Raw genomic sequence first — 12,618 nt, 5'->3', positions numbered from 1 at the left:
GAAAACAGTGTTTTTCCCAATTATGCTTTATGTGTGTGCTTACGTGTATATGTGTGTGTGTTGGTGGTTCCAGAAAAAAAAAAGACTGGAAGGAAATACACCAAAATGTGGGTGTTGTAGAAGGTTTTTGTTTTGATTTTATTCTTTTCCATATTTTTCAAATTTTCTATTATGAGTCTTACTGCTTTCATAATCAGAAAATAAGCAGTAAACTGAATGCTAATAGTTTTTTAATTTCCTCATGAATCTGTTTTTACAGGCACAAGTTCAGTGGGGTTTGGAAATCAGTAGGGTGTGAACCACCAATGAATTCCCTGCTCCTGCAGGGCTGAGTGTGCCCCTGGCCCCGAAGAGAAACCCTCCCTGCATCCACGCTGGCAGACAGCTGTCCACAGCTGTTCTGAGGAGGCTGCCAATGATGAAGCGGGTGGAAAAACACAACATTCCTGACTCTCCAAGGATGGCATTATGCTTGGAGCTCTTGCCCACCAAAGAAGTAAATAAACAGAGAGGTGGTAGCCAGTCAAGCTAGAGGAACTCCAGTCCCGGAGGTGAGTCAGCTGCCAGAGCTTCCAGACTCCCAACAGATCATCTGAAAGAAGACTCCATCTAACTAAGCCAACCACCCTTGTCAAATCAGGGCTAACATCTCTCGACAATGGCCCTCCTGGGCTATACCTCTTGAATGTTACCTTCCCTCCCTGCCTACATGAGAGTATATACGAACAAACTTCATTTCTGCCTCTAGGCTGAAGAGATCCAGAAGGCAGGGCCTTGGGCTGACTCAACATCATATACCCCAACAGCACTAACTGACATATTCATTTACCAACTATGTACTCAGACACTGCTGTGTGCTAGGCACTGTTCTGCTGTCTGAGAACATAGCTGGTAAATGAATATGCCTAGTTATAGCCCAGGAGGAGACAATAGATTGCAAAACAGACAAGATCCCTGTCCTCAGGGAACTTACACTCTGGTGGGGGAAGACAGACAAGAAACAAAAGGAGAATCAAGATTACATCCAATAAAAGACTGCACATTGGGTACAGTGTACACTGCTCAGGTGATGGGTGCACCAAAATCTCAGTAGGCACCACTAAAGAACTTATTCATGAACCAAATACCTGTTCCCCAAAAACCTATGAAATAAAAAAATTAAAATAGAAAGGGCCCTTGAAGCATCCAAAAGAAAGATAATAAACAGGACTATTTGGTATGTTAAATTATATGGGAAGCACTGTCAAATAAAAAATAATGTTAAGCCTTTAAAAAAGAGAAAAAAAAAAAAAAAAGATTGGCGAGGCGCAGTGGCTGATGCCTGTAATCCCAGCACTTTGGGAGGCTGAGGTGGGCAGATCACCTGAGGTCAGGATTTTGAGACCAGACTGACCAACACGGTAAAACCCCATCTCTACTAAAAGTACAAAAATTAACCAGCCGTGGTGGGGGCCACCTGTAATTCCAGCTACTCAGGAAGCTGAGGCAGGAGAACTGCTTGAACCCAGGAGGCAGTGGTTGCAGTGAGCCGAGATCGCGCTGCTGCACATCAGCCTGGGTGACAAGAGCGAGAGACTCTGTCTCAAAAAAAAAAAAAAAAGAATATAGTCCAGGTGATGTGTCAGTGAGAAGCCAGTTATGGGAAGATCTGAAGGAAGAACATTCCAGACAAAGAGAACAGGCAAGCCAGAAACACATGAGCTCAATGTGTTTAAGAAACAAAAAGGAGGCGGAAGGGTGGGCACAGGGAGTGAAGGGGAAGTCAGAGACACAGGCAGGGACCAGATCCCGCATGCCCACAGTTGGTTACACAAGGGAGTGGCCTGGTCTGCCTTACTGAAGGAAACTCACTTTGCCTGCTCTGTGACAATGGATTGTGCCATGACAGCCTACAGAGAAGGACTTCATCACTACCTGTTGAATTGATGAATGGATGCTCCCAATATCCATTGGGGTTAGAGGTATGGAGGGGCCAATCAGCTTGGACCCAGGGTTCTCACAATGCCTATGGGAACCCCATCTATTCTTATCTACTTCTATGACTTTGCCTTCCCAACACCCCCCTTCACAGTGCCACGGAGTAAAGCAAATAAGATGCAAATTCAACTGCTGTCCACCCATCCACCCATGCCCAGCCCACAGCATTCATTCAGCAAACGTTTTCCATGTCCAGCCCTTGCTGATGCTGAGGACATGAAGATGAGCAACATGCCAGCCGTGCCCTCAAAAGCTCCGGCATGTGAGGCCTGTGAAAAGCTGGCCAGGTGCCACGCACAGCCACAGCTGTCCAGCCCCGACCTCTCTATCCACAGCATCCTACTGAAGTCTCCCCCTGGTAAAACCTGCTGTGAGCCCCTAAGACAGTTCTGATGGGCGAATCAATTCACACCAAAGGGTTAAACAGAAAGACAAGCTCAGTGCCTTGCCAGCTTCCTCCACCCTACCCCACCCCCATTCCTCCCTCCACCAACCAGGGAAAAAATCTGTTCGGCCTCAGGAATGAAGTTGTAACTGATGGCATGGCAGGTACTATTTATTCCAGACAAAGGAGGGAGGACTTTGGTGTTGGTTTGAGGAGTGGGTGGGTGAGGGGCCATCGGGGACCTCTTTGGGGCAGAGTCAGGGGAGGAAGCAAAGAGCTCTGAATGCATGCCTGAAACCTCCTTGACCAGCCCCACACAGAAATGACTCAGCTTGGAGTCAGAGGGAACCACATCTAATTTGCCACTTTCAAAATCTCCTGCATAAGAATCATTGTTGTCATTATTTCGAAAAGCCAACTATCCTCACATTAATGAGCTGTTGACAGCTGTTCTGTGAGATTTCTGGGGTGTACCTCACTTTGTGCAAATGGGAGAGTCGCATCTGACAAAAAGTACACACAGTGGCTCTAGAAAATCCTTGTAACCCATCGTTTCTTAGCCTTTTGGATAAGATCAAGTGTGGAAAATCCCTGTGTCCTAAATTCCCCCAAGGCAGCTGGCACTCCAAGAAGCCATGCAGGACGCTGCACACAGGCCGGGGTTCACTCCAGTACCCTCCGTGTGGTTAGCTGACAGGTTTTCTTCCAGTGGGACACAGCCATCCCGGGGAGAAGTCAATGCTGTGGATGGTTCCAGACCCTTGAATCTCTTCTTCCCAGGAGGGGAGGAGGGGTTATAAATAGCCTGGACTCCTTCAGCCCTACACAGGCACAGATCCCACACCCCCGCCCCAGCCTCAGCCAGCTGGTCCTTCCGCGCCCAAGTTCCCACAGCCTGCTATGAGAGGGAGGACAACTGCCCACCCTCGGGGGGGGGGGCAGGGAACAAAAATGCCCTGGTGACAGCCCCCAGTGAACTGTAACTACAACCCCACCACTCCTTCATGCCCCCTTCACACCGACCCTGCTGGAGAGGGGTGAGGGGCTGGTAATATTACTAGGGGGTCTCTTATACCTGGTCAGCCCAGGAAGCCCAAGCTGCGTGCTGAGAATGTTAATTCAGTGGGAAAAGTTATAGGAATAATACTTTCCCTGTCTCTCTGCCTCAGTTTCTCCCTCTGTAATTTGAACAAATAGCTGAACTATCTATCTCGTGGGAATGCTGATGAGATTAGCATGCAATAAAATTGAAAGGCATCGTAACACCGTATTATCATCAGCATATCAGATCTTGATTTCTTCTGTAGGACCGCTAAACACAGGAGATGTGGAGTAGGGGACACTGATTTTTATCTGTTCATGAGAGCAGAAGAATTATACCCAGCAACTCTGCACTAGCCTTGAATTCTTGATACTCTGTGTCCTTGAAAGCAATCAAACTTACAAAATATTCTCTCTTGCAAGTCACTTCTGACTAATACAGATTGACACATATTGCGTCCAGCTTATTTTAATAAAATTCTACTGGAGTGTATATGACATTATAGACTGAAATCTAGCATCGCCCTAGAGTATCATGGTTTGGGAGGAAAACGTTCACATAACAATCACTCTGTTTATCATTCAATTCCTTCCCACTCATATACACTGGTACAAAATAAGTGGCTAAAATCAAAGTGGCCAACTCGTAGTTCTTTTTAATTTAGACACTTTGTTTGCTCAATAAAATACAGAGTAAAAAACATTTACTGAAAACCCACTCATTGATGTTTAATGATTGTGTCAAATACTCACAACAACATTTATTCCAACACCCCCAGATAATTGCTCATCTTTCTCATTTGGTATCCACAACAGCACAGCATTTGTGTCCAAGTGTAATTGATCCAAAATTGGGCTCCTTTCAAAAATATCTGTAAAATCTAATTACTAGGAAAACAGCGTTCTGGCATCCTATGGAAAGTGGGTGCTTCAGTGAAAAAAAAGCTGCAAATTCTTCTTGGCTAATCAAGCTGCATTATGTTACAAAAGGAGCTTGAGGAATTTGGGATAATGAGGGAGCAGGAAAAGTTGGGATAGTGTCAGACTGGACTTTGCAGTGACAGTCCTGCTTTTTTTAAGCCAAGGACAGGGGACAGGAAATATACCACATTTGCTGTCAAGCATGGATTTAGAAACTACCAGATAAAGAGGCCATGATAGGCTTGGGGTGTGGGGGTGGCATTTCTGATCTCAAGCCCTACCAGGCCTTGCCCAGGGAAGTCTCTCCACCCTTGCCTGGAAGGCTGATGTCATTTCTAGTCTCGCTGGGCCTCTAGCCACTGTAGCAGGTCACTTTCCTTCCTTGGGCCTGAGTTTGCGCATCTGTAAAATGAGTGCTCCTAATATCTCTAGGGTCTCTTTCAACTTCAAAATCCTGTGACCTTCTATAAAGCAAAGAGCATGCTTTTTGCTCATGTACTTGTGGGGGCAGGGGGCAGGGAGCGGGAGACCCCAGACCAAGGAGAATGAAGGACTGAGAGTTTTCCACCTCTCACGCAGTTTTGTACCTAGTCAACACCCGGGTATTGGCCCCGCTCTGGGAATAATGATTTCTTTCAGCCCAGGACGACCTACCGAGGTGTTTCTACCTCGCTGCCCTGGATTCCTCAACCCCGCCTACGAGGAACAGGGCCAAGCCACCGGACTTCTTGGAGCCTCCCTCCCAGGACTGGGCATAGTATATCTTCCTCCTTTACGGGGTCTTCCCTAACCACTCCCACTCCTCTTTCTGTCCTAGAAGCACCAGAAACTCCGGCTCTAGCCTTGCGCATGGTCCGGCGAGGCTTCCCATACAGGCAGCGCACCCCACCCACCCCCAGCTCCCCTCGGCCTTGTGCCCGTGCTGCAGAAGGTTGGGTACCAGACTCGACAGTTTTGCAGATTGCAAAGATAACGGGAGCTGCCGCTTCGCTTTTCTTTGGCTCCTCCTGGCCTTCATCCTAGTAAAACTAGACAAGCAACCGGAAAAACAAAGCAGCACAGTGGCCAGAGACAATTCGCTTTCAACGGAACAAGAGACGTGCACACCTTGAGCGAAGACGCACGCAGTTCCTGTGCGTGTCGCTGGGAACAGACCTCGCACTACCCCGCGCCGCGACAGGTACCGGGTCGGGCTCAGCATCACTTGTCCGAGGCTTGGAGGAACTGTGTGCGTGCGCCCATTTTCCCCAGCTTCCCAATTTGACAGCAGCAAGGATCTTTCAGTCCCACATGAGCGAGACTTCGGACAAGGACCGTACTCGGTGCTCAGATCTCATCGCGAGGTGCGGTATCCCAGCTTTTCCAGCTCATTTTCCAATTTTCAAGAAAAGACAGCGCAAAGTGCGACTGCCAAAGTCCCAGGAAAACGTCACTCACCAAAACGCTCCCGCGCCTTCCAGGCAGAAGTGCGGTAAAACTTTTGGCACAAACCACCTGTGGCTGCCGACGGGCCCGCCCCGCTCGGGCCCGGAGGCGTCGCCGAGTCCTGGGCCGCACGCGCCCGCATAAGTTCCTTTCCAGCCCCGCGCGCCACTTCGCTCCGGGCCGCGGTGCCAGCCAGGAGGCGCGGCGCCCGCTCGCTGGCTCGCTCTCGGCTGGCTCTCCCCTCCCTCCTTCCCTCCCTCCCTTCTCCCGCCTCCTCTGTTGCATGGCTGCCGCACGGAGCCCCTGAATAGCCACCGCAGCCCCCCGCCTCCTGCCCACCGCGCGGAGGGCGCCCCTGCCCCCGCCTGCGCCCCGGGGCGCGCGGACCGCCGGCCTCCTAGCAACGACCCCAGCGATAGCTTTCCGGCGTGGCCCAAGCAGAGCCACCCTCCCAGCGCCCCACGACCTCCCGACCCGCCTCGGCTGCCGGGGTGCTGGGGAGACCGCGAAACCGGCAGCCGGCGCCCGAGCCCGGCGCGCGAAGCCGCTCACCTCCGCGCGCCGCCGGCCCCGCGCGCCTCCCGCACTTGGCGCCGGGCCGCGGTCCTGGCGTCCTTCTCCGCCCGGGTCCACTGGTCCCCGGGCGCCCGAGCCTTGCCGGCCGCGCCGCTGTCAGAGTCTCGTGGCGGGGCTGCGCCGGCGGGTATGGAGCGGAGCGGCAGCAGCGGGCGCGCGGGCAGCTCCTCCCTCCCCGCGCCGCGCCTCCGCCCTCCCCGCGCCCCGCCTCCCGCGCCGCGGCTGTCAGCCCCGCGCCCCGCGCCCCGCGCCAGCGCCGCCGGCTCGGGGGGCGCACAGGGCTAAAGGGCCCGGATGTCTGCGGTCTCCTGTCGCTCGCGTCCGCCCCCTCCCCGCCCCGCCGCACATGCACTTGCTGCGCCACAGCCCCCGCCCGGCTCCGCTAATTTCTATTTTGACAGTAACTGTGGCGAGTGGGCGGCGCGGCGGGGGGCGCCAGGGACCGGCGGAGGAGGCGGGCGGGAGTCAGGACCCGGCGCGGAGGCGGAGTGAGGGGGCCGGACACCGCCACCAGCCGCTCGGGGCTCCGCGTCTTTTCTCTTTCTTTCCTTTTTTCTCTCTCCCTCCTCCAGGATTTAAAGGGACAGCCCCGGCCGAGGCGAGGGGGCCAGGCGGCCGCCGTTTCTCTGGTCTCCAGACGCCCTCTGCGGCCCGGCCGGACCCGCCCGCACCCCCAGCGCAGGGTCGGGACCGCGGGGTATTTTTAGGTCCACACCCGACCCGGGGCAGCGGTGCGGCAGAGATGGGCTCTGCCGCCCCGGCGCACGGCTATTTTTACAGAGTCCGATGGGGGAGGAAATAAAACAACTCGGCAACTGCTTTTCTACCCGAAAGTCGGGAGCAGGGAGTGGGGGCGAGAAGTTAGTTTCCCAAATGCTCTCGGCACTACAGCGAGCGCAGCAAGACGCCTCGCCGGCACCAGAAAACTTAAGCTTGCCGCGCTCCGGGGCGCCGAATCTCAGCGGGCAATCCCACCTGGCGGCGCTGCGGCCCGAAGTCCCCACCCCTCTGGGCCTTGGGCTTCGCACTCCGCACCTGGCTCGCCAGGGAGCAACCGCTGACTGCCAGTCACTCCCCGGGACGGCCCGGAAGGCGGCCTTCCGAAGCGTCCAATCACCGAGCAACACTGCCAAGGGGCGGGCCCAGGGAGGGCTTGTCCCCGCCCCGTCCTGCCGAGCCCCGCCCCCTCGAAGTCCGTCCTGGCTGGAGAATGTCGCCGGTACCCCGAGCGCTCAGCGGTGCTGGAAGCCACGAAGGGCCTGTGCGAGAGTAGAAGGAGGGGTCTTGGCCCTGGAGAGGGCATGAGCGTTCTCGGGCGAGGCGACACTTGGGCAGATGTTCCCTCCAGCTACGGACCGGGGCAAACTCGAGCTGGCTTTGCCTCCTACCTTTTTGCAGTCCACCCCTCTGCGCTCCAGACATGGGAACCCTCGCCCTCCCTGGTACTACATCGGAGGCTGCACCCTCGCACGTCAGCGGGTCTTCTCCCGGGCTCCTCCCTCAGAAGGGGGAAAGTTTGCCGTCCTTAAACTCCTACCCGGCTGCGCTTATCTGAGCCGCACCTGGCGCCCAGGAGCGGCGAGATGGAGAATCCCGGCCGCCTAGTCCCCATTCTGGCTACTGATTAATAAAAAGGCAATGGGGCTGCTGCTGTGGGGTAATGTCCTTTAATGCTGAAGAAACTGGATGACATTTTTTACAGAATTCACAAAAATAAATTTGTGAACCCTTGGTGCCTCTTCCTAATATCACTCATTGGGATTTTTTTAAACCATTTCATTCATTCGTGTAATAAACGCACATTGCAAGATAGTACGTTGGGAGTGTTGAAAACAAGGGAAAACGGGCTCTGGAATAGGATGCAACAGTGGAAGACTAGATATGAATAGAGAGATCTGAAACGTAGGGTTTGGGTACAATTATGTCACGTTTAATTTGCCAAAGAGATCTGATTTTTCCTACTAAGTAAATGTCACTAAATGAACAGTTTGGACAGCCATCTTATCCAAACTATTCAAATGCATATGTAAGTCTAGGATAGTCTATCGCGGAAACTAAGGTATGTTCAGGCTCGGGATGTTAGATTTCTAAATTGCTAAAGCTTCCAGAATGGCAAAATAATATATCTCGCTTTCAGCAGCTCTGGCAGCCACTGCCCTCCCAAATTAGGTTTGTCTGTTTTTTCTGTTAAATTAAGTTGTCTGTCTTGCTTCCTTTCATTAAAGGGTCTTCAGTTACTTGGAATGCTGCTGACCCAGCTGATATGGTCCAGCTTCTAAGTCATAAGTGTGGCTGCGCCTCATGCCAAGCATGCGGATGCATTTAGAGAGCACCTAGAGGATCCCAGCCCTGCAAATGCCCAGACACCCACAGGAGACAGAAATGTAGTTCTGGGCGTGAGGGCAGCTACAGCCATAAAAAGGGCATTTAGCTTGAGAAAAGAGAGCTGTGGGCAGTAAATTAGACTCTAAGAGTAAAGAGTCTAGTAAACAGTAAATAGACTCTAATATAAATGTGGCTCTAATTCAGTTTCTCCTCCTTCTCTGGCTCAAAGTAGATGTTCCATAGCTTTAGCTCACGGAATAGATTAAGCATGGAGATCCAGTGAGTGATGTAAGATTTATTTGCAATGTACTAGTTTGGATGTAAGTGCAATGGTAAACTGCTTTGCAATACTTAATAGAATTTACTGCCAAACTTTACCAGTTATCAGCCACGTATCCTAGAAAAAAAAAGCATGTCATTCAACTCTCTAGAGCCTCCATTTCCAAACCTGTAAAAAAGAAGATAATAGTAGGCCCCTTTCTACGCCACAGAGATGCTGGAATGGTCAGGTGAGAAAAGGTGAGGGCAAGTGTTGCCCCATGAATATTCACTAAGGGGTTACTGTGTATGAAGCACTGTACAGTACATTGTAAATTGTCAATATTAGTTATGGTGATAAACTCTAAAGAAATTATCTGAGAATTGGGATCAAAGTTTTACCTATTTCCTGAGGATGTTGAAAGACTGATTCAAGAAAAAAGGGGAATTAACATTTACAGAGCTCTTTCTAGTTCAGAACTTATGGTATGCATTGCTATATGTTTCTCATGACAATTGTATGCAATATATTTTGTTGTAACCATTGTACAGATGAAAAATCTGATATCAATAGTGGTGATGATGACCATGTTCCCACCGCTGGGTAGTGACAGGAGCAGCATTTGGATCCAGGTTTGTGAGTTCAGAAGTTCACAAGCATCCCCCCCTGTGATGCTGCCTCTAGAGGAGAAATAGGGAAGAGGCCTTTAGCAAATCCCAGCGGAAGAGAAATTCAAGGAAATCATAGTGTGTATTACCTTACCATAAGGCAGACTGCGTGAAGTGCCTTCCGGGAAAAGGTAGCACTGAACTCAGTCCCTAAGTTTGCATGATTTTTTTTTATTTTTCCTTAGTTTGTTTTTTAATTTTTATTTTGCAATAATTTCAGATTTACAGAAAAGTTACAAAGATGATATAAAGAATTGTCATATACCTTCACCCAGAATCTCCATATGCCAACATTTGCCCATGTTTGCTTTACCCTGCCGTTTCTTTGTGTATACATATTCTTTTTTTCTAAACTGTTTGAGCATAGGCTGAAGATATGATGTTCCTTCACTGATAAATTCTTCAGTGAATGTTTTTTAACAATGAGAACATTCTTACATAATAATCAAAATCCAGATCTTACCATCAATACAACACTATTATCTAGTCTGAACTATATTTAGATTTCACCAACTGTCTCGCTAATAGCAAAAATGAAAAGTAAGTAAATTCTAGTCAGGATTCAATTCAGGATGGTATATTGCCTTCAGTTATCATATCTCTTGGGAGAGTATTTTTTATTTTACTAATTTTTGTTTCTCATTTTAGTGGTCATACATTTATAGCCCATATGGGATGACAAAGACTTTCTCCTTGACCACACTTGAGGCAGGCTCCTTTGAGCCTTTATTTCCACTGGGCTCTCACCCTTCGGCCCTCTCATCAGCCAGCCGAGTACAGTTGTAGAAAGAATCCTTCAAAGTCAGTTTAGTGAGAACTCCCCTTACCCTTGATCTCCGATCACCCTAGCCTGCCTTTAGCAAGAATCCTGTTAGCTTAGTCTAGCAAGAATGCACCCACCCTTAATATCTCCTCTTAGTAATTTTCCACCTATCGACCCCCTTACTCTGATCTTTGGCTATAAATCCCCACTTCCCCTTGTTGAGCCCAGTCTCCCCGACCGATTGCAACACTCCTATTGCAGTAGTCTTGAATAAAGTCTACCATTTCCCTACCATTTTAACAAGTGTCAGAGTACTTTTTTCTTTAAAAGGGCCAAAGAAAATATAGGAAAATCAAAACTCACTTGTAATCACTCACCAGCTATAACCAACATTAATCACTTTTATTTTTAAAATGTATATGTGTAATCCAACCATACAACCACCATTCCCTTCCAGGGGCGAGCTTCCCCTAGAAAATACCAAGGATATAGGAGTTCTACTTTCTGTTCCTCCTGAAGTTCCTCCTCAGTGTCCAGCATGATCCTGTTGTCCCTAGTTCAGCCATAACCCACCTCACCCTTTGGCTCCTCACCCCAGACTCCAGTTACCATCTCCCTTGAGAAAATGCTGCATTCCCAACAGCCCCCATAAAGAAGTTGGTGGGGACAGGCTATGCCTCTTCTATACACCTGTTATTTTGTTTGCCACACCAGGGCCTACAAAGGCTCTACTAGATAACAGATTTCACAAAAAGTTTGGAGTAACTCAAGGGAATTAGAATGTAACACTGGACAGCTTGAAGCTGTGCATGAGATATGACTTCCCTCATATTCCAGAGAAGAGCAACCAGGGGTTCAACTCTCCATACAGGATTACTTGATGGTACACCCCTGCTTCTAACCTAGCTCCCCAGCTTTCAGGACACCTTCTTGCCTCAAAGGCAATTCATCTACCTTTTGACATGACTCTCTACAGGAGAACCAACCCCAAATCTCAGGAAAGGACTTCCCTGGGATCCCGCTCCTTCCTCCTTCAAACTTGCATTTCCCAAGCCTCAGTCATCTAGCCACCTAAATAAACACTCTGGAGAAGTTGGCTGGTCACCAACACCAATGTTAATGGTGACCATTGGCATACCCAGTGTAGCTGAACAGCTAAACCAGCCAGGGAAGGTTGGGTCTACAGATAAGTCCAGCCCCCTTCAAGACTGCCCCAGCAGTCTGAGTTATAGGTATGCCTATGTATTCTTCCAAATATTCAGCAAGTAATTGTTGAACCAAGTGTCTACACGTGTACACTTCAACACACTCCTTCCAAAGACAATTCTCAGAGATGGAGAAAATTCAGTCTAAAACTATGAGGATCAGATAAACAATTTGCTAATTACCTCAACTTCTACAAACTGCAATTGTGTTAGTTCCTTGCCTTCATCTTCCTTCCCCTGAATTTATATTGTCTAATTGCCTCTCTCCCCTCCTCCTGTGAGAATAAGGAATGAGAATCACTGAGCTAGGGACCCAGTGAGGTTGCCCGTGGTCAGCCAAGCACCTGGTCAGAGCTGTGCAAGGGTGAGGATGTGATTAAACTTTCAGCAGAGAGGCCTGGCCACACTCAGAGGTTGTGTGGAAGGAGAAGAGGGCTGCTTTTATTCAGGATGTACAGGGAACCAGGCAAATATTTGTTGCAGAGTACCTGCCTATATAAAAATTTGATTTTAAAATGTGTCATGAAATTCATGACTCATGTGAAGTATCATGATTTAACAGTGAAGATTAAGAATAATGAGTAGAATATATGTATTTACATATGTACTTATGTCAACACCACCAGTTTGTAGTAAATTTTTTTTTTTTTTTTTAGACAGAGTCTCACTCTGTCTCCCAGGCTGGAGTGCAATGGTGCGATCTTGACTCACTGCAACCTCCACCTCCTGTGTTCAAGCGATTCTCCTGCCTCTACCCCCCAAATAGCTGGGATTACAGGCATGTGCCACCATGCCTAGCTAATTCTTGTATTTTTAGTAGAGACGGGGTTTCATCATGTTGCCCAGGCTGGTCTCAAACTCCTGACCTCAGGTGATCCACCCGCCTCAGCCTCCCGAAGTGCTGGGATTACAGGTGTGAGCCATCATGCCCAACCGGTAAAGATTCTTTATAATGTCCAGGCACTTTCTCATTCTGTTCCAGTTTAGAACCCATTTTTCCTTTTTTTTTTTTTTTCATGTTTAGTATTGTCAAATGCACTATTCTTCAGTAACTTCCTATCTCCTACCTTGAG

The 12,618-nt window shown here is 49.4% G+C and overlaps 1 protein-coding gene across 8 annotated transcripts in view; it reads right to left on the bottom strand.

Annotated features, from left to right (window-relative positions):
• Positions 1-7,387, bottom strand: part of LOC105489374 (zinc finger and BTB domain containing 7C) — a 383,672-nt gene extending 376,285 nt beyond the window's left edge. For 3 of the 8 annotated variants that reach the window (XM_071085400.1, XM_071085398.1, XM_071085399.1), the window contains exon 1: positions 6,302-6,417. The gene's annotated coding sequence lies outside the window, so the exon portion shown is untranslated. Of the gene's footprint in view, positions 1-5,431; positions 5,837-6,301; positions 6,458-7,300 lie in introns of those variants that run through there. The other 5 variants (XM_011754128.3, XM_071085397.1, XM_071085396.1 and 2 more) reach the window with 4 other exon arrangements.
• Positions 7,388-12,618: the final 5,231 nt, after the last annotated feature.

Source organism: Macaca nemestrina, chromosome 19 (assembly GCF_043159975.1).
Source record: "Macaca nemestrina isolate mMacNem1 chromosome 19, mMacNem.hap1, whole genome shotgun sequence".
NCBI lineage: Eukaryota > Metazoa > Chordata > Mammalia > Primates > Cercopithecidae > Macaca > Macaca nemestrina.
This window is presented reverse-complemented; position numbering and strand designations above follow the sequence as displayed.